This window comes from Ranitomeya variabilis, chromosome 1 (genome assembly GCF_051348905.1).
Source record: "Ranitomeya variabilis isolate aRanVar5 chromosome 1, aRanVar5.hap1, whole genome shotgun sequence".
Classification (NCBI taxonomy): Eukaryota; Metazoa; Chordata; class Amphibia; order Anura; family Dendrobatidae; genus Ranitomeya; species Ranitomeya variabilis.
The window spans coordinates 269,430,893-269,457,325 of record NC_135232.1 but is presented as its reverse complement, the minus strand read 5'-3'; the positions used below and the strand labels follow the sequence as shown (position 1 = coordinate 269,457,325).

The following is a 26,433-nucleotide window of genomic DNA, read 5'->3' as shown; positions in this document are numbered from 1 at the left end:
GCTGCTGAGGGGCTGGATCTGTCCCTAAATCTGGTATCTGTGTCAGCTGTCTGCAACGCTTTTACAGACCTACAGATCTCTGATTGGATCAGTGATCTTAGACTCTCTGTAAAGGAGGGTGTTTCCTCCGCTACCGTCTTGTTAATGCAATCCTGACACAGATTTTTATTCCAGGATGGTTTTAACGCTTTTCTGCATAAGGGACATTCCTTGTTTTTAGCCTTTGATTTACACTTCTTGGGGACCTCCTATACTCCACCCCCCAAAATGTATATAAGAAAAGAGGGGAGAGACGGAGATAAGAGAAGAGAAAAGAACAGACATTAGCGTGCTGGACTTTTTCGCAGTTCACTCACCACTCGGACGCTTTCAAAGTACGGGTACCAGATCCGGAGGTTGGCTGGTTTTCTCTGTGTCTCCAAATGAGACTTGGGACCCCTCCTTGGTATGGCGATCCGTCCGTACGCTGTCCGAGCGGCTTCTGCTGCTGCCATGGCGGATCTGGCTCTTCTCACTTGAGCAAGACCGCCTCTCCTGTATCTCTTCCTGTGGCATCAAATGTTCTGGTGAAAAGCTCTCCATCATACACACTACCACGTAACAAGAGTAGTCACCCTCAACCTGGCCTGGTTGATCCTGCGTCTGTCAGCGCGACGCCTGAGCTCTACACTTATGCCTAAGCGCGTACCCGGCAACCACTTCCGGTGCGTGCTTTTTAATCCACCATTCACCTGGTTGATCCTGCCTCTGCCAGAACACTGCGCGCGCAGCTGGCCTTACCTCCGGTGTGCGCTGCTGTATTGTGCTCCAGGCGTGCATCCGGCTACCCCTTCCGGTGGGCACCGCCTTTTTTGGTCCCCCTGCCCCTTAGCTCCTGCACAATTGTTCCGAGTGCTGCCGCCGGGTATTGTGCGCATGCGCGTACCCATTACCGGTACCCGGCGCTGGCTGAGTAGGAGCTCGCAGCGCCGGGAATGTCCACGCCACGGAACTCCAGGAGGCAGCGCAGCACTCACCCACAATGTCCTGATGCCAGTGCCCCGGACACCACTCCATACTCCTTGCAGCCTCAGGTACCAACCAGGGAGGAGGGAGGAGAGAGGAAGGGGGGGGAAAGACCTGCTCTTAATGCTCAACAGGGAGGGCCCCAAAACCTCCGAGGAGCTTACCTAGCCCGGGCACCGAAGTGCCTTACGGGCTGCATGGCCACCTTTGGTCAACAGGGGGGGCACCATGTAGTGACCCCCGTGGACAGCAGGATTTTTCAATCAACAGGGGGGGAAACGCCACCTGCGGCCCCCGTGGATAATCTTCACCCGGGCATTGCCTCACGGGTTGTGGCCATGCTTCGATCAGGGGGGGCATGGAATACATGACCCCCGAGGTGACTACCAGTACCTGGTGACGGGTGCAGCAGACCAGCGCCTGCCCAAATCCACCCGACCCAGGCATCCTCTTCTGTCTTCATCAGAAGTCTTCATCTTGAGTGTTCCCCGTTAAGGACAGGAAACCAACTGATGTGGAGAGAGGAGCCGCCCCTTTTATCTTGAAGGTTTCCTGTCCTTGATGGGCAAATTCCCCTCTCTCGTGGTGCCGTCATGCATGATGGAAAAAAAATGATTTCGTTTTAGCCCCAGATTTTGCATTTTCACACTTGGAAATTGGTAACAATTGCACAAAATTTCTGCCACAATTTCTGCTGAATGTAGAAATGCCCTGTATGTGTTGTACAGTACTGCTTAGCCACATGGTGAAACTTGGGAGGGAAGGAGCATCATTTGCCTCCTGGAGCACAGATTTTTCTAGAATAGTTTGCAGACTTCATATACATAGCCCCTAAATGGTAGAAGAGCAGAATACCCCCCACAAGTAACCTTAGGAGGGCCCATTGCTACAGAAATAAACATGTGGATGCTAACTGTGGTTTAGGCACCCTGTGGGGAATTTGGATTTGGGGGTGCAGAATTTGCTGAATTTCTTTTGGGGGTAAGGAGCCATAGCACTTTTAAATAGCCTTTCTACTATCAGTAACGTGGAAGGACTTTTTTTTTTTTATATAACATTTGGATCACATTTAGCTAGCGCTGAGCACTAGGGTTGAGCGAAACGGATCGGACAAATTCAAAAATCGCCGACTTTCGGAAAAGTCGGGTTTCATGAAACCCGACCCGATCCTAGTGTGGGATCGGCCATGAGGTTGCCGATCTGCGCGCAAAAGTCGCGTTTCTTTTTCAGCCAATGAAGGAGGATGCAGATTGTGGGCAGCGTGATGACCTATCTCTCGGTCCCCACCATCTTAGAGAAGGGCATGACAGTGATTGGCATTCTGCGGCGTCACAGGGGCTATAAAGGGGCGTGCACGCCGAACGCCATCTTACTTCTGCCGATCGTAGCATAGGGAGAGGTTGCTGCAGCTCCCTCAGAAGAAGGGATATAGTTAGGGAGGGAAGATTAACCCCCAAACTGCTTGTGCTGTAGCGATTTCCACTGTCCAACACCACCTTTTTTTTTGCAGGGACAGTGGAGGCTATATTTTTGTGCATCAGCTCTGTAGCTTATTAGGCTGCCTTATAAGGCTCCCTGGTAGCTGCATTGCTGTTTGCACGCTGCTGTGCAAACCAACTGCTTTTTTTAAAGCAAAAATCCTGTTGCTCCTTTCTGCACAGTTATCTTGTTTATTTGCCCACACTTGTGTGCAGCAGTCCTTTTTATTGCTGCCATACTTGTCCTGAGATCATTGTAGGGAGATTCAAATTGTACTACAGTCCTTGGATTTTTTCATATATCTTCCAGCCACTTTCTGCCACTTACATTGTGTTGTGTTATACACTGGGCCTGAGTTTTGGTTCAGTCTCCAAAAAAAAAAGTGAGATTCAAATTCTCACAAAGTGGATATACTTCAGTCCTGTTAGTTTGTCGTATGTCAGCCAGCCACTTTCTGCCACTTACATTGTGTTTTATGCACAGGGCCTGAGTTTTGGTTCAGTCTCCCAAAAAAAGAAAGGGAGATTTAAATTCTCAACAAGTTTATATACACCTTCTACCTTGTTTTACAGTACCATATAACGGTTGTTATTTTCGTTAGATTTTCCAAAAAATGAGGAAGTCCGGAGGAAGAGCCCGTGGGCGGTGGTTGCCAGCTGGTACTGATGGTGGTGGTGGTGCATCTGGTGGTAGTGGCAAAAGCATAATAGCACCTAAGGCTGGAGGTGTTGAGCCGGCGTCATCGTCTGGCTACACAAAATGTTGATGATCTAACCTTCATTAAAATGAACCAATCATGGATTTCAAATTATTTTGCCCCACCTTCCCCTGCTGACACGTAGCTTGCCTGGAAAATGTCTTGCTTTTGGCCTCCTCTTACTGTCTTCTCCCATTCCTCCATTTGCAGCTGCTGAATGTCCACCATAGGCCATTTTTATACCTCCCTAAATGGGCTGACTCCCCCCACAGGGCCGTGGTCACCACCTGGCGCAAGCACCCGTGCGAGTGCAGTTTGCCTGGACAGGTGGGTGGGCCCACTCTTGGGCGACGGCACTGGCACAGGGTCCCTCATAGTACAATGAAGTGTTTGACGGTGGTGGTGCACAACCAACGTCAGACACACCGTCGTAATATGAGGGGCCCTGTGCCAGTACCATCGCCCACGAGGGAGTTTTTCCCCCCCAGCTCGAACAGTGCTCTACCACTTGTAATATTTACCTCTCCCTGCTCCACCACTGTGTAGTCTGTGCTGTTATATCCTTCAATGGCACTGCCAATACAAATTTGTTGAAATGATAGATGATACTCAAAATATACAGGGGCCCTGGCCTCCATTTAGACCAGTTAATACTTTGCGCCTACTACCACTGTCTGCTACTCAGCAGAGGAGCCCACCCCTGTACCTAGCTATGCCACCTGCTTATTTATTAATTTTATGGCAGACATTTAGCCCACTTTATTATTTGGGCCTACTAACTGTGTCTGCCACTCATTACAGTTTTCCTCCACTGAACAAAGCAATGCCGCCTGTTTAGTCCTGTTACCACATTTGAACTGCATTTAGCCTACTTTATTATTATTTGGGCCTATATCTGTGTTTCCTCCTCATCCTGCCCATTGCCCAGCCACTGCTAGATGAGTCTGCTGGTACACTGACCCGGACCACTACATTCCCCTTGCACTCTACACAGCCAGAATCTGACCCTGCTGAAAGTCAGGTTCCCCTTCCTGCATACTATACCACCTTACAAGGGGACAGAGGAAGGTGCAGATGAAAGTGCAGGTGAGGGGGGGCATACTCGTTGGCGACGTCACTGGCACGGGGCCCCTCATAGTACGCAAAAGTGTCTCTGCCAGTGGGAGGCGCCACCCGCCATCAAACACCGCCGTACTATGAGGGGCCTTGTGCCAGTGCCAACGAGTGGGCCCCCTTGCTTGCTCAGGATCACAGCACTTGCAAAGTTGAAATACTTACCTCTCCCTGCTCCACCGCCGTGACGTATTCCGCGTTTCCTGGGCCCATGAAAATCTTGAGCCAGCCCTACCCCCCCACAACTTTAGCCAAATGACCCCCAGTTTTCAATGCCTAACTATTATTATAAAGTAAATTAAGATTGACAAGCTTAACCCCTTCGTGACAGAGCCAAATTTTTGAAATCTGACCAGTGTCAATTTATGTGGTAATAACTCTGCAAAGCTTCAACAAATCCCAGTGATTTTGAGACTGTTTTTTCGTGACACATACTTTATGATAATGGTAAATTTAGGTCAATGTTTAGTGTTTATTTATACAAAATATCAAAAATTTGAGAAAAATGTTAAAAAATTTGCAATTTTAAAAATTTGAATGATTATCCCTTTAATCCAGATAGTCATACCACAGCAAACCATTATTAAACAATTCCCACATGTCTGATTTACACTAGCACTATTTGTAAAATGTTATTTTATTTTGTTAGCATTTTAGGAGGTTTAAAAATGTAGCTGTAATTTTTCATTTGTTCAAGGAAATTTACAAAATTTATTTTTTTAGGGACTTATCCATGTTTGAAGTGACTTTAGGGGTCCCATATATTGGAAAACCCTCAAAAGTGATACCATTTTAAAAACAGCACCCCCTAACGTATTGAAAACTGCAGTCAGGTTTATTAACTCTTCAGGTGCTTTACAGGAATCAATGCAAAGTGGCATGACAAATGAAAATGTGTATTTTTACCACCCAATATCGCTAACTTCTAAACAGGTTACTACAGCTGTCAGACTCTAAGGCCGCTATTTGGTCATGAATTGCCATCGCAAACATCAGGACCACACAATCATGATCTGAGGGCACCAATTTGGATAAAGAGGAAGCCCTCACACTCTGTTAACCATTTATAATGATGTAGTCACTATTGACAGCAGCATCTAAGGGGTTAAACAGATATGGATGGTGCAAACACTGATCGTGGCTGATGCAGCAAGTTGTCAGCTATAGTATACAGCTGACAGCTGCTGGATTGTCACCTGAATAGGGATGCTATTCTCTTATACCTCAGGTCAGTGAAAAGACGTATTAGCTGTCATTAAGGGGTTAAGTAATAAGAATTGATGTTTTTGGCATTAAAATGGGCACTGTAGGGTGTGTTCCTTTCCTCCACTCACTGCCGACTTTGATTCCCCATTGACTTGCATTGGGTTTCGTGTTTCAGTCGGCCCCCGACTTCTCGCAATAATCGGCCGATTTCACCCGACCCGACTTTTCACAAAGTCGGGTTTCGTGAAACCCGACTCGATCCGAAAAAAGTAAAAGTTGCTCAACTCTACTGAGCACTAATATCAGGGTGTCCATCTAAATTTCCGAGTGAGGTGATTTCCTTTTCAGACGTGGGCAAAACTGGTGGACTGCGCTTTTATGCACACTTAAAAGATGTATACTGCTGGATCACAGGCAGCCACATGGCATCCACAGTGCCTCCATCTGCCTCATTATAGGGAATCTATCTTCCCCTGGGGGTTCTATCTGGTCACGTATTTCAGAGATTTACACGGAAACACTGGTGTAAATGCTCAGCGTAAAGTGCAGGATAAATGTGAACCGAGCCTTGCTGTGATTGAGAGGCAGAATTAACAAAAACAGCAGGTGAAAAAGTAGGAATTAGTCCTACCGGTAATGGTGTTTCCAGGAGTCCATGACCGCACCCCACCAGGAGGTAGTCCTCCTTATCCTTGATAGGGACAGGAACACAGAAGAGGCTAAATAGCCCTTCTCTACCACCACCCTTCAGTGATTTTTTCAAGTACCACACCAGGATGGATGCAACAGATTTTTTTTTATTGAATTTCCTCTACACATGTTCATATCACATAGCAGACAGGAAATCCAGGGAGGGCATATAAGGGGTGCGGTCTTGATGGGCTCCTGGAAACACCATTACCGGTAGAACTAATTCCTACTTGCCAGGATGTCCCTCCTGACAGCACCACCAGGAGAAATACCAAATAACTCCTACTAGGGCGGGATCACTGCTTGGAGGACTTTCCTCCCAAAGGTCGTCTGTTGGTTTGACAGAACGTCCAACTTATGTCTGCAAAAAGGATTTAAATTTTACCAAGTTGCAGCTCTGCAGATGTGATCCACAGATACCTCTGCGCTCTCTGCCCACGAAGTTTAGAATGCCCTCAATAAGTGAGCCTGGAGGTTTTCTGGCAGTTTTCCCCACCGAGACGTACGCTGTTCTAATTGTTGACTTTATCCACCTAGCAAGCATAAATTTTGATGCTTTCTTCCCCCTCTTCCTTCCTGCCATCTGAACAAAGAGGTTTGGTCCATTCTCAAGTCTTCTGTGAGCTTTAAGTACTGTAGAACTGTCTTCCTCATGTCCAAGAAGTGGAGTGAGTTCCTTCTCGTTACTATAGTTTTGGCAGAAAGCAGGAAAGACGATCTCTTGGCTTTTGTGAAAGTTGATAACTACTTTCGGAATGAACGCTGGATCCAACCGTAAGATGATACAGTCCTCTCGAATCTTTAAGTATGGGTCTTTTATGGAAAGGGCCCGAGTCTCGCCTATACGTCTTGCTGAAGTTATTGCCACCAAGAAGACTGCTTTAAAAAGGGACATTGACCTTATGTCGGCCTGGTACAAAGGTTCGTATGGCCTTTTGCGCAAAGCATTCAAGACTAGACAGATCCCATGGGGGCATGGAGCTCCATATCGTAGGTTTAATGCGCTGAATAGCCTTAACAAATCTCATTATCCAGGGATGATTGGCCAGCGGATAATCAAAGAATGACCCCAGAGGCGATATCTACACTTTCAACGTATTAGGTCTCAAACCTTTGTCGAACCCTGATTGAAAGAAGTCTAGTATGTGAGGAATATCTGGACCTGAAGTGATGGAGACTGGGACTCTACTTTGAGAATTTCTTCCAGTTCTTGAGATCCTGCTTTTTTGGATTGTAGAGATGACTCATTCCGACAGTCCTTTTGATCTCAGGATCTCCCTCTCAGGATCCAGGGTTACATGTGTAGCATTTTTAGGTTCTGATGGAAAAGTGGGCCATGAACTAGAACAGTCTTGTTGGCAGTTGAATCAGATCTTCTAACGACATCCACTTCAGTAGGGAAAACCAGCTTCTCTTGGGCCAGTAGGGAACTATTAGAATCACCGCCACCCACCTCTCCTGGATTTTGCTCAATACTCTTGGTATTAATGCGAGTAGTGGGAAAGCATACACCAGCTCCATATCCCAGCTCTGGGCCAAGGTGTCCACCCTGGTCGGATTGTCTCCTGGATTTATTGAAAATAACTCTTGGTTTTGGCATTCTTCCTGGAGACAAATAAATCTATTTTTGGAGTACCCCAGCGCTGTGTCAATTGACAAAAGACTTCGTTGTTTAGAGATCACTCCGAAGGCTGAATCTTTTCTCTGCTCAGGAAATCTGCTACCTAATTCTTTGAGTCCTTCAGGTGCACTGCCGTGATTGATCTGACCGTATCTTCTGGCCAGGAAAATATTCTTCCTGATATCTCTTGTAGGGAAGGTGTTCCCAGTCCTCCTTGGTGAAGGAGGAAGGATTCTGTGGTAGAATTGTTCAAACAAATTGTGTCATGTTGATCCTTTAGCTGTAACCGACATCTCTGTAGAGCCTCCCATACTGCTGAGCTCTCTGTAATTCGAGGAGCTATTGCGTATTGATGCGGGGCATCAATCTTTGAGACTGTGTCCTATACTATGGTCTCGGTCCAGAGCAAAGAAATGATGGTATTTAAAGTGTCTTGGAACAGCCAGCTTCTTCCCCATATCTTCCCACTCTTCCTGTATCATTGCTGTAATGTGATTATTTACTGGGAAGACTGTTCCTACAGACCCTTAGACCCCAAAAATTTCATCCTGAGCTGTCAGCAGTTCAGCGGAGTCCTCCACTTTCATGGTACTCCTGACAGCTTGTAAAGCACATCAGTGTTCTCAGAGGAAAATAAGTATTTCTTTATTTCCTCAGAAAGCAATACGTGAAACTTTCGCCTGAGCTCCTGTCGGCATCAGAGTAGCAAGATAACTCTCCTTCCTCTGAGCTTGGGTCCACATCCCACCCGGGTCTTTTAGGTTGAGGGGACTGAGATGGCATTAGAGAGGAAACTGTACTCTGTACCTCTTCCCTAATCATTCTTTAAGTAATTTGGTAATGCAATCCACACAGTTTCTTATCATGGCTCTCTGGGAATCTGACATTACATATGGCACATCTATTAGCCTTCCTTTTGGTTGCGGAGGTGGACCGCCTAGGCGTCTCCTTGTCCTAAAAGACAATATATGAAAGACTCCCGTGGGCTATTTGGATCTAGGGCAGGTAATGTGACTTAATATGTTTCATTCACGTGATCCAAGGATGGCTCTAAGGACTGGACGTCAGAACAGCTAGCACCCTCAATAGTAAGGTAGGACTGCTGCCAGCTGTCCCTCACCCTTAAGTAATCAGTCTTACCCGGCTTCTGGACATCTGACGTCAGCCTTCCTGAGCCCCAGCTGCTGTCAATCCTGATGGATGTGCCCTGCAGGTGTTCAGCGGTATTGTGTGTGCTCCGCCTGGAACGCACGCTGGACTGCAGGAGAGAAAACGCCAGTATCCAGCACCCTCTTCCTGGCTGCACACCGGTCACGTGATCCCCCGAGCACAGCCCCCCAGAAGCCACGTCCCCGGTGCATCCATCAATGATGAGGACTGCCAGAAATTCACCCAGGAGCGCGCATTGTCAGCCGGTAGCTGACCTTCCCCGCGCGAGACCCAGAATTGGTAGCAGACACCCAGAACCCTCTAGAGAGGGATGTGGCTAATCCCAGGAGCCCACAGCTTGACAGGACACTGAGGGATACTCCCGAGGAGTCTGCGTGGTACACCAGAAGCCCGCTCAAGCACGCTCCCGGACGTGGCCACCGAAGCCCACAGCCCTCTAGAGAGGGATACGGCTATCCCCAGGAGCTCCCAGCTCGACCAGACGCTGAGGGACTCTTCCAAAGAGTGTCTGAGTCTTCCAGCACAGGTATGCAGAGACTATTCAGAGAACTTTCACACATGTGTGCTCCTCTTCCACATCTGTCCCCGATAGGGACAGGAAAACCACTGAAGGATGGTAGTGGGGAGGGGCTATTTAACCTGTTCTGTGTTCCTGTCCCTATCAAGGATAAGAAGGATTACTATTGGTTATTTTTTACACCATTCCTCATGCGGTATAAGTGATTAAGCAACTTTATTCATTGGGCCAGTGCGATCACAGTGCTACCAGATTTTTTTATGTTTGGCTGCCGTCACACTAAAAAACGCTTTTATTGCGCATACCCATATTTTGATAGGTGAAATATGGAAAAAAATATAGCTGACAGGTGTGTGAGTGTTTGTTATTTGCGGAATGAGTTGATGTTTTTCGAGTACATGACGATCGCGTTCTATTCTGATTTTTGGGAGGCAGAATGAACAAAAGTCAGCAATTCAGGATTTTTTTTATGCCGTTCCAGGTATGGTGAAATTGATAAGGCAGCTTTATTCTTCAGGCCAGTATGATTACAGCGATACCACATTAATATTTTTTGTATGCCACTTATGCAGTTTTGCAACTTTTATATAATAAAAACTTATAAAAAATATTTTTTTGCATCGCTTTATTCTGAGAGCTATAACTTTTTTATTTTTCAGCTGACTGAGCTGTATGGCAGCTTGTTTTTTTGTGGGACAAGATGGCATTTTCAGAAATACCATTTTTATTTACATTCGTCTTTTTGATAATTTATTCCACTTTTTGTTCAGTGCTATGATGAGAAAACATTTATTTTGCCTTTTTTTCCCCCTGTGCTCATAGCAATCTGGCAGTAACAACCATAGAGGTCTGCAGGAGACCTCTGGCTGTCATGCCAACCACCTATCGGTGACTCACAATCATGTAACGGGGGGGGTTACTGATGGGCGGATTTCCGGCGCTATTGCCGGAAGCACATGTTAAATGCTGCTGTCAAACTCTGATTTAATGGGTTAATATCCGCGGGTGGAATCGCTGTTCCGGGTACAGGTTGGCTGTTCAAAACAGCTGACATGTGCCAGGAAAGATGGGGGCTCACCGCTGGAGCCCACATCAAAGGGAGAGAGTTCAACATTGGCATACTATTACGCCTGATGTCGGAAATGGGTTGAAAAAAATCCAATTGTGGAACTTGTTATTCCAAAATCTATTGATTATATTCAGCTTTTGTTCTTGGGAAAACCCCTTTAAGCCATTTCTTGATTACTGCCTTTACAGTGTTTCACGGTATAACTAAAACCTTTGAAATTTTTTTGTGCCATTTTCTTGACTGATAACTTTCAATATTGAGATACCATTGTGGTGGTGTTAGCGGTTTAGAAACCATGGCTTTTGCTGTAAAATGCTACTAATAAAATGTCAGGAAAATCCTATGAGAACAGCTAAACTCTGTAAACAATCACTGTAAATTACAGCTGTGTATTGACTACTATTTAACACAAGTTTAAATGTGATTGGCTAATTCTGAACACAACCACATCCCCGATTATAAAAGAGTGTTCAGACTTATGCAACCACATTATTTTAGTTTTGTTATTTTTATTTTTCCCCTCAAAATGATCTGTTTTTTTTTTTCTCATGGGATTTGTGCAGATTATAGGGGACATTAAAGATGGCAAAATTTATGAAATGATTCTTCTTGATATGACAAAAACCATGGCATTTTAACAGTGTGTGTACAATTTTATATCCCCTGTAATAAATGGGGTCCCAGTTACAGATTTTGCATTGGGGACAAGAAGCTTAAAATTACTCCTCTGTCTGGTAAATTAATTTACAAAGAAAATCAGCACATAAAAATGCATCAGATTGTAAAAGGCAAAGTAAATTTAGAACAATGGTAAACTGAATTTCTAATAACAGTGCAGTAGTACACTACATTTAAGGTGATTTCACAGTTTTGGCACATGTTCGTCGGTCCTGTTGGGGCTTACGTCCAAACCTTCCGCAAAACAGGTTTTGGGCATATGCGCCGACAGGGCCATAGACCATAATGGTACCAACAGAGCGAATGTGCATCATTTTTGAGCCTATATGCCAACTGGAGGAGGGCCCTCAGATGTAGTCAACTGCATCTGGGTGTAGTTTTCAGTAGGTGTACACGCCTGAAAATGATGTATGACTGCGCACACGTTCGGTCTATCAGCATCATTATAGTTTATGGACCTGTTGGGGGGGTGTCGGAGGTAAGCCTCAAGGGGATCAACGAATGGGTGCCAAGATGCAGTGTAAAAGAACCCCTAGGCTAGGGTCACATTGCGTTAGGGCAATCCGTTAAGCGCATAGCGGATTGCGCTAACGCAATGCTTCTCTAGGGTCCGCGTTCGGCGTCCCCGCTAGCGCAGATCCCCGATCTGCACTAGCGAGGAACGGACCTCGGGCGCGCCGCGGACGTTGCAAGCAGCGTCCGAGGTCCGTCACTTAAATGACGGCACATCGCTAGCGCACGCCCAATGTGGGCGGGCGCTAGCAACGCGTTCACCATTACAGGCTATGGCGGCGTTAATGGACTACGTTAACACCGCGTTATGCCGCGGTGTAATGTAGTCCGTTAAACGCGGTCACAACGCAATGTGACCCTAGCCTTAAGGTTTTTGCTAATTTAGTGTTCAACCCCTACATCTCCGCATACACTCCTTAATGCAAGTGTAATACTATGCAGGTACTGAGTATGTCACCACGGAACAGACAGACCAACTGTTGAGGAGAATTTATTAACAGGAGTAAGATTCTCCTCGCAGGGAGTAAACAGGGGGTTAATAGAGATGAAGCAAACAGAAAACAGTTAAGCGGAATCGAAATGGTTAACGAGTGTTCTTGAAACTTATCAGTCCAGGGAGGTCCTGACTGGAGGGTCCTTATTCCAACGTGGGTACAGTCACCAGCAGTGCTTGAGATCCTGAAGTCTCTCCTCTGTCTCCTGGGGAATTGGAGACTCCGGGGTTAAGTCTTAGAAGTCTTTTCTCCCAGTGAAGCTGGAAGCAGGAAGTCACACAGCCACTCTGCTGGGAGTCTCTGTATATCAGGCTGGCAGTCTCTCTCTCTCTGCAGCAGCAATGCTACACACACACTGAGCAGTTTACTTTGTCACACTCAGGGGTCCTGGCTTGTCAGTGCGGTCACCGGGGCTGCATGCTCAGGTCACTGTAAGGGGATACATCTTCTCCGATTACCGAGGCTTCCAAGTCCACACTCTCACATCCAGTCTCCATTACGGCTGGTATCTCAGCCTCAGTGCCCTCACCGGGAGCACTCTTTTGGGGAGCGCGGCGCTGCAGCCTGCTCTCTCTAGCGCACTGTCCCCTCTGTCTCACACGCTCTGCTCTCCCGCTCTTTTCTGACCACACCCCTCTCTCTTCCTCTCTGCCCCCAGCAGTCACATGGTCCCCTCTGTCCAGGGCAGAAAGTCTTCCCCCTGACAACCCAGCTATCTGACTAAGTGGTTCCAGGTAAGGAGCAGGGAAACCAACCTCCTTACACATTTTTAAGCTAAATATTATACTTTCTTAAATTCTCCCATTTATGGACATAACGTTTTTTGCCACTCATGAGTTGGCAAAAAGTCCTAACATATGCACAGCAATTTGTGTTTTATTCGTCAAGGCACATACCCCATTTTGAACAACATTTTAAAACAATTTTTGGCATTTTCTTGGAAAACTGCACCTTTTGAGGCCAAGATGTATTAATGGAAGCTGCTTTATTTGACAGTGTGTTTTTTTTTAGCCTTTTTTATTTTTATCACAATTGGAAAAAAAAACATCACTGTAAAAGCCTCAACAAAAGAATTACCCTTAATCAATGACAAGTATAGTACCTCATGAGCCAATGTCCATTCCCACACCATGACATGCTAAACCCATCATGTCCAAGTTGTCTTTGTGCGAAAACACATAGTAACAGCTCCGTGCTGTCAGCAGTAACTGACAGGTGACAGGCACGGCTTGAGATGCAGTGACCTACTGTATTTCAGTAATCCCAGCTCTCTGATTGCAGTGATTGGTGGGAAGTGCTAAAATATCAGCACTTCCCTGCACAATCACCACCGGGAATTTGGAGCAGCTTACAGTTATTAACCCTTCAGATTTCACATTCGCAGCATTAAGAAGTTGAGAGGGAGGGTGTTCTCTCAATCACCCCCCATCAGCACTGCTGCGACAAAATCACAGGAAGCTGATTGTCATGGCACCCAGAGGTCAAACAATGACTTACTGGTGTGCCAAGTACGATGGCCTGTTAAACCAAGCCATAGGCATGGTCTAACAGGCATTCTGCCTATGTAATATCACAGATCTGATGCATCGCAACGCATGAGACCTGTGATCAGGGTAATAAAAGTTCCCATAGAGTGACTAAGTAAAAAAGTAAAAAAAAAAAAAGTTAAGATTGGAAAAAAAATATTTAAAAAACCTACGAAATAAAGAATAAAATATTAAGCTAAGAAATACATAAAAGTACACATTTGGTATTGATGTATCTGGAATAGCCGATCTATAAAACTGTCAAACTAGTTAACTATACTGAAAGACGTAAAAAATAAATATTTAAAAAGTGGCAAAAAAAAACAATGTTCTTTCATCATACCACTGGGTAAAAAAGTGGAACATAAAAAAAAGAATATAGATAAAAATGGCATCGCTGAAAAATTAATCTTGTCCAATAAAAAAAGCCGCCACACAGTTCTGCAAACGCAACATGGTGTATGCTATATTCCAGCCAATTTTGCACTCCAAAAGTTAAATCTGGTTGTCCTTCCCATCAGATCCCTGCCGTGCGCCCAAACAGTTGTTTACCACCACGTATTGGGTAACTGTGTACTCAGGAGAAATTGCACAACATATTGTATGGTCCATTTTCTCCTGTTACCCTTGTGAAAACGAAAACTATGGGCTTAAGCAACATTTTTGTGGGAAAGTAAAATTTTCATTTTTTATTTCCACATTGTTTTAATTCCTGTACTGCACCTAAGGGTTAATACATTTCTTGAATGTGCTTATGAACACCTTGAGGGGTGCAGCTTTTAAAATTGTGTCACTTTTGGTTATTTTCTGTCATAGTTCCTTAGTTATTTCAAATGTGATGTGGTCACTAAAAAAAAAAAAAAAAAAAAAAGGTTTTGTTAATTGTTGGAAAAAAAAATTGCAGATAAAACTTTTAACCCTTCTAAGTTTCTCACAAAAAATTATGTTTCAAAAGTTATGCTAATGTAAAATGGGACCTATGGGAAATGTTATCTATTAACTATTTTGTGTGGTATAACTATCTGATTTAGGAGAAGAGAAATTAAAAATTTGTGAAATTTTTAATTTTTTTGATATTTTCATAAACAAAAATTTACCACTAACATTAAAGTACAATACAGCATGAAAAACTATCAGAATTATTGGGGTACGTTGAAGCGTTCCCGAGTTAATGCCTTAAAGTGACGCTGGTCAAATTATAAAAAGGTCGCTCAATCATTAAAGGGCCACTGTCACCCCCCTCCAGCCGTTATAAACTAAAAGAGCCTCCTTGTGCAGCAGTAATGCTGCATTCTAACAAGGTGGCTCTTTTAGTTTTAGGTTCAAGTATACCCCAAATAAAGCATTTTTATACTTGGCCACAATTCCTGTGTCTAGCCAGGGAGGCGGGTCCTCACTCCCCAGCTCCTCTGCCGTCACTCCAATCTTCCTGCGCTTTCGGCGCCGCCCCCTCAGCACTGTTATCGTTTCAAAACCGGCGCCTGCGCTGTGTACTGGTGTCCTGCGCAGACGCAGTAAGCTCTGGCCGTCTGATGTCCCAGCCAGGCTTGCCCACTGCGCCTGCGCGGGCATTGCGGCCAGCCACCTTTGGAATCCCCGCCCCGCACTGTGTTATGCATTATGCACAGTGCGGGGTGGGGATTCCAAAGGTGGCTGGCCGCAATGCCCGCGCAGGCGCAGTGTGCAAGCCTGGCTGGGACATCAGACGGCCAGAGCTTACTGCGTCTGCGCAGGACACCAGTACACAGCGCAGGCTTTGAAATGATAACAGCGCTGCGGGGGCGGCGCCGAAAGCGCAGAAAGATTGGAGTGACGGCAGAGGAGCTGGCCAAGCTGGGGAGTGAGGACCCGCCTCCCTGGCTAGAGACAGGAATTGTGGCTAAGTATAAAAAAAACGCTTTATTTGGGGTATACTTGAACCTAAAACTAAAAGAGCCACCTTGTTAGAATGCAGCATTACTGCTGCACAAGATGGCTCTTTTAGTTTATAATGGCTGGAGGGGGTGACAGTGGCCCTTTAATGCACAAAGTGGCTTGGTCTTTAAGAGGTTCATAAATCGGTGCATTTATCAACAGCATTGAACAACCCTCAGATTCCAGGCTTCCAAATTTACATGTTTATTCAGGTTTCTTACACAGCATATTTTCTGTCCTCTTACTCCCTCCTCCTTTATGCATAGACTGCTAACAAATCCAGACACATTTTTAGTGGATTTTTCAGGTTAATCCACATTTATGGAAATGTTTGGTGTCGACTTGCAGTTAAATCTACCACAACAAGATCCCACCACACCAAGTGAGCCTATAAGCTCTTGGTCAGCATGGACAACATGGACTGAAGGAGATATCACAGAGGACAGGATTTTATGTAATAAACTTAAAACAGTGAGGACCAGGAAAGAAAGCAGAAAAGAGACCAGAAAACACCAGAAGCCACAGAGCTGGCAGTGTAGACATACACAGGAACTGAAGATGTAAAGCAAGTCCAAGACATGCAACTCTTTGTAGAGTGAACAGCTCCAGAGAAGAGTTTGTTATGCTAATTGCAGCAAAGTGTTAAAGGGAACCTGTCACCCCCAAAATCGAAGATGAGCTAAGCCCACCGGCATCAGGGGCTTATCTACAGCATTCTGTAATGCTACAGATAAGCCCCCGATGTGACCTTTCCTGGCGCCTGTGCACTGCAGTACTTTGTCTGCCCTGTTGAGGGCAGAGCAAAGTACGCCTGCGCCAGAGATGCAGCGTGAATAAAAGAAGAGGACATCATCGTAAGAAGATGGGAGGCCCCGGACCGCCCCTGGGTGAGTATAATCTAACCTCTTTTTCTCATCTCATCTCAATTACATTTGAGGATTCCCTAGCAACCAGGCAACCCCCACATGTACTCAGCCTGGCTAGTAGCTGTAAATCATTCAGCTGCCGCGATGAAAACTTAATCTCCGAACACTAACAAATACTCGGAGGTCACCCGAGCGTGCTCGGGAAAACCTGAGCAACGAGTACACTCGCTTATCACTAGTGAGTGACTAGAAGTGTGATTTTTCTTTCCTATGTGTTGAACAGCGGCGCTGGCAGGTTGAGGGCGGGGAGAGCAAATATTAGGATAGGAAGCTTATTCCTTTATATCTGCAGTCTGGTATCCCTGCTCCTGTCTGACTTCTCTTGCTGCCCACAGCTACTCTCTGTCTCCCTGTCTGCTCTCTGCACAATTTGTTTTTCCTAAACTAAAACCTCAGTATTCAGGTTAAATTGCAGTGTTGGCACTTTGCAATAAGTAAGTGGGTTTTGGGTTGCAGTTTGGGGACTATCTAAAAGATTCGCCATCACTGAACCAGACCATATTACTTTCTAGCACCTTAGTATAAGATGCAACAAAGATTTAGGCTATGTGCACAGGTTGCTGATTGTATGCGTTTTTGCCGCGAAAACGCATACACAACCCATTGAATTCAATGGGATTCCGCAATGCTGTGCTAATGCTGCGTATTTTTCCACAGCGCAATTGAATTGCGGAAAAATATGCAGCATGCTCATTCTTTGTGCGTAATTGCGGTGATTCTGCACACATAGGAATGCATTGATCTGCTTACTTTCCGCATGGGGCTATGCCCACCATGTGCAAAGTAAGTGGATCATGTGCGGATGGTACCCAGGGTGGAGGAGAGGAGACTCTCCTCCAGGCCCTAAAAATAGAATTAAAATAAAAAATAGTTATATACTCACCTTCTGGCGGCCCCCTGATCCAGTTCAGGCCTTGGCGATGCTACCGGCAGCTCCAGTTCCCAGTGTTGCTTTGCGACAATGACCTGTGAGGACGTAGCAGTCTTGCGTCATGCTACGTCATCTGAGGTCATTGTCGCAAGGCATCACTGGGAACGGGAGTTGCTGGGAGCATCACGAGGATCGAAATGGCTGCAAGGGCCGTCGGAAGGTGAGAATATCACAATTTTCTATTTTAAAAAAATTATTTTTAACATTCTTTTATTACTGATGCTGCATAGGCAGTATCAATAGGAAAAAGTTGGTCACACTTGTCAAACACTATGTTTGACAAGTGTGACCAACCTGTCACTCAATTTTCTAAGCGATGCTAGATCGCTTGGAAAACGCTAGCATTCTGCAAGCTAAAACACTTGCAAAACGCTAGTGTTTAGCGGGAATATGCATGCCAATTCCGCATGCGTTTTACCCGTGGCAGGGAATTGCGGAATTCCCGTAGAAATTTCTGTGGCAATTCAGCAACGTGTGCACATAGCCTTAGGCCGGCGTCACACTAGCGAGTTTTACGGACGTATGAGCGCAGAAAATACGTCCAGAAAGTACACATTGCACACGGCCCAATGATTCTTTATGGGGCAGCTCCTATCTGCCGTATATTACGCATCCGTAATATACGGTATGTTACGGGCGTAGAAAATCACAACATGCTGCGTTTGTCAGCGTGGGAAAATATTCAGAAAAGTTCCCAGGCTCGAGTTCATATGAATTCATCCAGCAGAGGGCGCATCACCGCGACTCGAGGTAACTACAGTACATTCCCCTGCATTCCATTCATTCACCAAGTTTTACAGGCAGGAGCACAGCTGCATTAGCAGAGCTCCTGGGTGCAAAATGATTTAACCCCTTCAGATGGATTTACAGTGTGGGACAAGACTAACGACGGAAGGTATGGAATATTGCTGTTTGTTTTTTTTAACTTTATTTCAGGTGACAAGGGTCTTCAGGTGGATTAAGAGTATAATAAAATATTAAAACACCATGTGTCTATTTCATTAAAATACTTTTTAATAATGTGTGTGTTTTATTAACCATTTCATACTATTGGATTAATAATGAATAGGTGTCATAATTGACGCCTCTCTATTATTAACCTGGCTTAATGTCACCTTACAATAGCAAGGTGACATTAACCCTTCATTACCCCATATCCCACCGCTACAGGGGAGTGGGAAGAGAGGCTAAGTGCCAGAATAGGCTCATCTTACAGATGTGCCTTTTCTGGGGTGGCTGGGGGCAGATGTTTTTAGCTAGGGAAGGGCCAATAACCATGGTACCTCCCTAGGCTATTAATATCTGCCCTCAGTCACTGGCTCAGTGACCACTGTCACTGGTGGGACTCTGGCGGAGAAAATTGCGCGGGAGCCCACACCAATTTTTTCCAGGATTTAACCCTTTAATTTAATAGCTAGAGCCCCAAAATTTTACACAAAGACACTTCTTACATTAGTAAAGAGGAATATGTAATGAAAGAAGGGATATGAGATGGTTTACTGTATGTAAACCATGTCTCATATCCTGTCGGGTTTGTGAAAGATAGGAAAAGCCGGCAATTGAATTACCGGCTTTACTGCTATCCAGCGCTGTAATATATATATATATATATATATATATATATATATATATATATATATATATATATATATATATATATATATATATATATATATATATATATATATGTGTTTAAGAGTATTTGAGCCGATGGATCCATGATGTGTCCATTTTGCAAGCCTGCGAGTAAAAAAAAAAAAAATAAAAAAAATAAAAAAAAAATCGCCATACGGATGACACACGGATAAATTTGTGCATAAAAATCGCATTGAATACGGAACAGTGTTTTGGGACAATTACTGCGTATTACGGCCCTAAAAAATGGACCGTATTTTCATACGCCTAGTGTGACGCCGGCCTTAGGCTGCACAAAAATTGAAATCTCATGCACACCCCTTGTTTTTTTTTGCCATTAGTATTTTGTGCTTTGCTTGTTTTCTGGCACAATAGAGCATGTCATTTGCAGCATTTTTCCAGCGTTTTTTGCGCCAAAACCTTATGAAGTAGAATCAGATTTTCTTTTGCACTATACTATCAGCATGCACAAGAGAAATGTAGCATGACAAAAACAAAGCAAAAACACACAGAAAAACAAGCAAAACCCACCAAGAGAGCAGATTTTGCTGTAGAAAAAAAAAAAGCTGTAAAAACTGTGAAGATACCCTTATATCTCTCTGAAGTTCTTAAGCTGATAAATGCTAATTTTTGTGGCAGGGCTTAACATTTGTGGAAATGTTTTGTTTTTGTGATTATGCTACTCTTCATGGCAAGGAACTACTTTGCAATTCATTTAATTACTCTTCATAGGGAAAAGGTCACACCAGCATATATTCTCTCATCCGTGAGAATCGGCCAGAATATGCCATTCACACTCTGATCAAACTCAGTTCACAGTTTGATCAGACTGGAATGATAGTTTTATCCAATTTTCTTCGTTAAGCAGAAATGATGGTCTGAGTATGATCTGATGTTTTATCGGATCGCACTAGGACCGAAAATACTGTTGTCTGCACGAGCCCCAACAGTGTAGAGTTCGCGCAAATTCACACTGAAGTATTCAACTTTTTGAAAACAAATTTGTGTAAAGCCTCGTTTACATTTGCAAAATAATCATGACTGTGCGTCACTAACACCACTTGTTTCACGATTATCATGAGCCGTAAACAATATAACATTTTATTGGTAAAAATGAATTTTTTCTTTTTTTTATCAGTTGCAAGTTGTTTTATTCTCACAATGGGTAATATGTGGAAATTAACCTCACAATTTGTTAGTCAGTTTCTCTTTAACATGGTGATACTTAAATTATTTTGTCACACTGCAGGGCTTAGAAGGCGTTTTTTTTTTTTTTTTAGAGCTATGATTTTGGAAATGTATTTTGCTTGAATAGTTTGCAGGCTTCCTTTATAACCACCCCACTGTCTGCCTTTATCAGATGTAACCGCCACACCGTGTGCCTTCTTGAATCAAGGCCTATACCATGGCTGTCTCCTCTCCACTGGTTTCTCTTACACTCTATATCTACACACTGTTCCTCCGCCATGCTATCCTCTCTCCATACTGTGCCTCAATTTCACACTGCCTGTCGCCATATCTTTTTCATACTACAATCTTATACTGCCCACCACATTGTCCTCTCCAAACTGCACCCCCTCCTCCCACTGTCCCCCTATACAGTGTAATTGTCACAACAGCTCCCAATATACACTTTGAGTCCACAAGAGCCCTCAATATACCATGCAATGTCCACCATAGCCCCTGACAATATGGTCACCACAGCACCCTATACCGTATTGGCACCAGAAACCCCAGTATGTTCCATACAGTCCTTTATACAGTATATTCACCACATACAGTATGATGTCCCCACAGCCCCGTGTATAATGTTTCCCACAGTATGATGCACCGCACATATCCTTTATCATATGCGGTCCCCCCCAACAGCCAATCCCTCTTATTATAGTCCCCATTAATTGGAAAATGATTATAAGAAAATTTTAAAAAAGAAGTTTATAACTCACCTAATCCAGGCTCCTTGTCTGGAGCAGCCGCCATCTCTTCCATCTGGTAAAACAGGTGCGTGTTGGACTGTGCAATGATATCACTATCGTGCCATCCAATGTCCTCTGTGTGCACCAGCTCCAATTGGCACAGGGCGGAAGTAGCTTGTATTCTAATGGAGGTCCCTGCAGAGCATTATCATCACATCAATTGTACTCGCAACTTATAGGCTCGTATGCAATTGAGTGCAGTGAGTAGGCAACTGCTAGGGCGCTCCGGCCATCACTGTGCTGAATGCCTGCAGCCTGATGAAGGTGCCGGGCGACCACAGGCACTTTTTTTTTTTACCCCACAGTGCATCCCCCTAGGGTCGGAAGGACGCAGCACCCTAGGCGAGTGCCTACCCTGCCAACCCCTTGTCCAGACCCTGCAGCTGTTGTACACAGCCGACACCCTTCGCATTTTCACATATCCTGTAGCAACATTTACTTATTACTCTGCATCAGAATAAAGGTTCATTAGTGATCATTAAGGGGTTAAAGGTTGCAAGATTTCATTGTGAAGTGTATTAGTATGTTTAAGATATGTGATAATCTTGTAATGAATAATACTGCACTGTATTGTCATTGCAAATGTTAGAACACAATTCTGGAATCACCCGACACCTCCTTATGAGCTGGTGAACTTGTTGTAATGGTGTCACCATGTGTCTGTGGTCAGCTGCTTTTACATTGCAAGAGAACAGTGAATAAACGTTGTTAAAAATGCTTGTTTCCCGATTAACCTGCCTTGTAAACAGGCTGCTGAGAAAAAGGCTCATTCAGCAGGGGAAATTCTCTTTTATGCAACACAAAATTATTCATCGTCCATCCTGTGTAAACAGGACTTGCATTCCGGAGCAACAAGACAGCTTATGCGCACTGAGCGATCAGTATAGTGGCAGCATCTGTGCGTGTGGGGATAGGAGCCCGCAGAATTGGCACTCGGACACTTAGAAAAATCTGCAAAGGCTCTTGAGGGTGATAGATTATTTGCAAGGGAGCAAGTAGTCCAGCATCATGTTAGGACTGGTTTACCTGTGGCCTCGTCAAAGGTCATTTACCCCTCCTTTATGCCCCATGGATCATATAGTGGTCATGGAGTGGGTCAGGATTTGTGAAGTGTGCTCAGTAACTGAGCCTGCTCCACATGCAACAGGTACTGGCTAAATAAAATAGCCGGCATCGGTGTTTAAGCTAAGCTCTGCCCACTGCAATAAACCACTTAGATGCCACTGTCAATCTGTGGAGAAAAAAAAAAGTGTAAAAAGAAAATATAAATAAAAATTCAACGCACCCTCTTTTCCCCATTAAAAGAAAAAATAAATATACAAATACTTACAGTATTTTACCCAGTGCGTATGCATATATATGAGCTCAAAAATATTTCCAGAAACCGTCCTTTGCTGAACCCTCACTCTACCAAAATGCTTGTGCATGCCCTAATCATCTTCCACCTCGACTACTGCAACATCCTCCTCCCTCCCTCATCCTCCCCCTCCCTCATCCTGGCCTCCCTGCTAAGGCTACTTTCACATTTCCGTCGTGGGGCCTCCGTTGCAATCCGTCGTTTTGGGCAAAAAACGGATCCTGCAAATGTGCTCGCAGGATGCGTTTTTTGCCCATAGACTTATTAGCGACGGATAGCCACACGTCGGATTCGTTGTGTTTTGGCGGACCGTTGTCACAAAAAAGTTCAATGTAACGATTTTTTTGTGCGCCGCGTCTGCCATTTTCGACCGCACATGCGCGGTCGAAACTGCGCCCCCTCCCCCTGGACTGCAGAATGGGCAGCGGATGCATTGAAAAACTGCATCCACTGCCCACGTCTTGCAGTAATTTCACAACGTCCGTCGGTACGTCGGCCCGTGCATTGCGACGGGCCCGTGCTAACGGAAATGTGAAAGTAGCCTTACATTCTCGCACCCCTCCAGTCCGTCCTTAACTCTGCTGCCCGACTAATTCATCTCTCTCCTCGCTACACTCCGGCTTCCCAGCTTTGCAAATCCCTTCACTGGCTCCCAATTTCCCAACGTATCCAGTTTAAACTACTAACACTGACCTACAAAGCCATCAATAACCTTTCTCCTCCGTATATTTCCACACTAATCTCTCAATATCTTCCCTCACGTAATCTTCGGTCCTCCCAAGACCTCCTTCTCTCCTCACCCAACTGCCTCCAAGACTTCGCCCGTATATCCCCCATCATCTGGAATTCTGTGTCCCAACACATCCGGTTATCCACCACATTTGGATCCTTCAAACGGAACCTGAAAACCCACCTCTTCAAAGAAGCTTACAACCTGTAATGACCACACGGCCACCTCACCACTACCGCAGCTACTGCAACCCCCAACCTACTGTCTCCTTCCCCACCACCCTGTAGAATGTCAGCCTGCAAGGGCAGGGTCCTCGCCCCTCTGTATCAGTCTGTCATTGTTAGTTTTGTTTACTGTAAGTGATATTTGAATTTTGACGTAACCCCTTCTCATGTACAGCACCATAGAATCAGTGGTGCTAGATAAATAAATAATAATAGTAATATTATACATACACATAGTGGAGAATATAAAAATTGCAGACTGCTCCATTCTTTGTAGGTAGGAAAACTTTCAAAATCTGCAGTGTATCAAATACTTATTATAAATCTGCCTCGCAATGCCGGGCAGTTCCCCCTCCAGGCATCCTAGACGCCAATACAGTTGAAAGCACTTCCCCCTATGCATCTGACGTCTCAGCGATGTGCAGAGGATCTGAAGACACCATGAAGAGACTGGAGCAGCGGGGGAATGGGCAGAGGTGAGTTTAGTGCAGGTCCCATTGTCCCGTATGGAGAGCTGTGTGGTCCATTTTATACTATATCGAGGACTATGTAGGGCCCATTTTACTGTATGGAGCACTTTTTGTGGCCATTATACTGTACAGAGGGCTGGGAGGGGATTACAGTTGGAGAATCATACTGTGATGGGAGTCACCATTTTTGGAAGGGGGAATGGAGGAATGGAGGAAGGGGGTGTACAGTAGGGTCATCATACCATGCATATGGAGGAATTCACTGTGGAGGTATCATATTGTGTTTGGGGTCACTTGTTTTTATCATACTTTATCTGTATTTAAGTTTTTTTTATCCTTTACTATTGCATATTTAAATTGGGCCATATGCTCTTTTCTTCTCTTACATAATACTATTCCAATATTTTATTCTAAGATCTGTTAATGAAAATGTACTTTGTTCGTGGGACAACCCCTTAAGTTTTTTTTTCCATATGGAAAAGTTCATTGTTATATTTGATAAAGGGGAAACATCCTCAATTGTAATTTTTTTTAAATAAATATCAAGTTTTTATTTTTGGCCCTCTGTGTATTTGAGTTTGACATCCCTGATCTAAGGATTGAGTCCATTACGTTATGTGCCCCTAAATAGCTGCGGCTTGTCAGAAAATTAATTTTTGCACTTAAGTGTATGTGACATGCCAGTAGGGTACTGTCCACTTTCAGGTTCGGTCTTTGTGTGAATAACCTTTATATCAGAGCACTCATGAATGTCAAAAGTCACCAGATTCCAGTGTCTTCATTTTGGACAAAACCATTGTGACTCTATAGTGAAGCACAGAGTAAGGGTATGTTTCCACGGTAAGTAAACGCTGCTTGTTTGACGCTGCAGCGTCAAACAAGCAGCGTCCAGATGTTCCAGCATAGTGGAGGGGATTTTATGAAATCCCGTCTCCACTATGCGTGGAAACCCGCACGCGGCGGCCCTGCGACTCCGGACATGCTGCGCGTCTTTTCAGATCGCAGCATGTCCGTACACCTTGCGGGGACGCAGCGTCCCCGCAAGGCATATCACAGGGCCCTATGGCGAGGGGTGCGATGATCCCGGATGTGTACTGTACACATCCGGCACCATCGCGTCCCAGAAAGGGGGCGGGGCTTAGCGCCGAGCGGCTTCGCCGCTGCAGCGATACCGCCGCCCCTCCGGACCGTGGAGCCATACCCTAACTTGAAAATCTCTTGATCATATAGTCAAGTGAAACGCTAGCATTTATTTTTCTTTTAATTGCGAAGTGCTGGGATTTTCCCCTTTCACACATCAGTTCTTTGCCATCAGTCAATATCCTTTGGATCAACGAATCTGCCGCAGATTGTGAAAAACTGATGCGACGGATCTGTTTTTTCGCCGGATCCGACTAGCTGATCCTTGTAATTGGAACCAAAATTTTTTTTTTAAAAATCAGAGCTTGCTCAGTTTAAAAAAAAAAAAAACGGAATCAGTCTCCAGATTCCGTCATTTGACAGATCCGGCGCCATAGGCATCCATTCTAGCAAACGACGGATGGCGATCCGTCGATGTATGTTTTTTCAACGAACACAGAAAAACTTTACTATGTCCGTTGTCTCTGGCCGCCGGACAGACAATTTTCAACGCATTCGCCAAACAACGGATGGAACGTGAGGCCATCCATCGCTAATACAAGTCTATGAGAAAAAAACGGATCCAACGGCATCAGTCACTGGATCCGTTTTTTTCAAAATTCGATGGATTGCGACTGAAAGCATTAAACTGATGTGTGAAAGGGGCCTAAGCAATTTTAAATAATTACTTTTTCCCTCAGAGTATAATGAAATTCACAAGGAAATACATTAAGATATTATTTTGTCTTACGAATAGTCTAGATGTAGTCCTAGCTATGGGGTGTTTCCATAGGTTGTTACCATTTAATATTAATGGATCTATGCAGGATCAGCACTAAACAAATATTCTCCACAAGGTAATATATCACACGGACAATGAGCCAGCACTAACCTGAAGAGCTTGTGGATTAAGCACAGACATCAGTCACTGACTACTCCCCAGATTTGATTCAGAGTGCAGCACCTTTGTGCTAATCAGACACCCAGTCCACATCACACTATCCCAGGAGGTGGTGCATTCAGGTCTCATTATAAAAGCTCTGCTGCAGGTGCATTGGGAGCGGCAAATCTCATTTAGACGACTGTGAATCATGTACATGGTCTATTCTATCTGGATTTTATTGAATGGCCTACAGTGGTTACTGTTGGGTTGGAGGCCTAAGGTACCTTCACACGAAACGACTTTACAACGAGAACGACAACGATCCGTGACGTTGCAGCGTCCTGGCTAGCGATATCGTTGTGTTTGACACGCAGCAGCGATCTGGATCCTGCTGTGATATCGCTGGTCGTTGCTGAAAGTCCAGAACTTTATTTGGTCGTCAGATCGGCGTGTATCGTCGTGTTTGACAGCAAAAGCAACGATGCCAGCA

At 44.8% G+C, this 26,433-nt stretch overlaps 1 protein-coding gene across 3 annotated transcripts in view; it reads right to left on the bottom strand.

Moving 5' to 3' along the window:
• The window catches only part of LOC143814832 (T-box protein VegT-like), a 72,631-nt gene extending 46,547 nt beyond the window's left edge, over nucleotides 1-26,084 (bottom strand). For 2 of the 3 annotated variants that reach the window (XM_077293478.1, XM_077293483.1), the window contains exon 1: nucleotides 25,953-26,084. The gene's annotated coding sequence lies outside the window, so the exon portion shown is untranslated. The remainder of the gene's footprint in view (nucleotides 1-25,952) is intronic. The other variant, XM_077293479.1, reaches the window with a different exon arrangement.
• Nucleotides 26,085-26,433: the final 349 nt, after the last annotated feature.